Source organism: Sorghum bicolor, chromosome 8 (genome assembly GCF_000003195.3).
Source record: "Sorghum bicolor cultivar BTx623 chromosome 8, Sorghum_bicolor_NCBIv3, whole genome shotgun sequence".
Classification (NCBI taxonomy): Eukaryota; Viridiplantae; Streptophyta; class Magnoliopsida; order Poales; family Poaceae; genus Sorghum; species Sorghum bicolor.
This window is the reverse complement of record NC_012877.2, coordinates 50,140,008-50,141,116: the sequence shown is the minus strand read 5'-3', so window position 1 is coordinate 50,141,116 and position 1,109 is coordinate 50,140,008.

Here is a 1,109-nt window from a genome sequence, read left to right as displayed (position 1 = left end):
TCATAATTCTATCAAGGTTATCACCACCGTCAATATATATATCACAATAGCACATATATCTTATAATAGCATCACTTATTCGGCGATAAAGTCCATACAACAACTTGATTCTATTGAAGTTCAACACAACAAGTCCAAGTCCATGACATGAAGTTCAACACAACAAGTCCAAGTCCATGACACGAAGAGAAGGAATACGTGACAACTTCTTCGACGTTACTCACTGAGGCGGCGGCGGAGGTGCGTACTCGGGCCACCCATTTGACGGCGGTGACGGTCTCCCATGCTCGTTCGCCACTTGGTTCGAACCCGCCGACTGAGGCTACACACAAGAGCAGCGATTGCATGAGACAGTTAAATTGCTAAATAACATGCATGTGTGATATATATTACTCATCGGAGTAGTGTGGAGAGCAACGAAGGGAGGAACGACCGGAGGAGGCTGAGGTGGACCCATCAAGTCGGGTGGCAAAGTAACACCTAGAGAACTCTGCAGAAACACCAGCACATCTGACATCCTCTAGTCACTTGCCAGCCGCGCCGCCCGCTCTGAAGCCACAACCGCCTCCAGCTCATCGGTCTAGGCCCTCTTATTCGAAGTTTCCACATGGGTCTATACATTGTTGCAAAGGTAATGTTAGTGAAGCGAGAATAAAATCCCCGTGTAATGCACGATGAGTAAACAAAAACTAAATTGTAGTGCCTCGACCCGGGCCTGTCCATAGGCCGGCCGCTCGCGTATCGGTGGGAGTCCGGAGCCGCTCGTGGTCTGTGCTCGGATCTGGGAGAGAGTGGGAGTAGTGGTGCTGTCAATCACGCTATTCGCCATCCAGTAGCGCCCATGCTGCTTTCCCATTCCAAGACACATGACAAGGCGCGCATCGATATTGTCAGTCGTTGGATCATAATCCAACCCATACACCGCCCTCGCCGCCTCGTGGTACTCGGTGACTTTCTTGTAGGCGCTCTCACTTGTGTACGCCTCGGGCGGGTCCTCCGGGTTGAAGGAGACGTCGGACGTCGCCTTGCCCTTGTGTGACATGGTATATGCCGCCGAAGTAGGAGCATGGTTGGCCACCGTGCGCCGCCGACTACGAGAACGAAAAGAA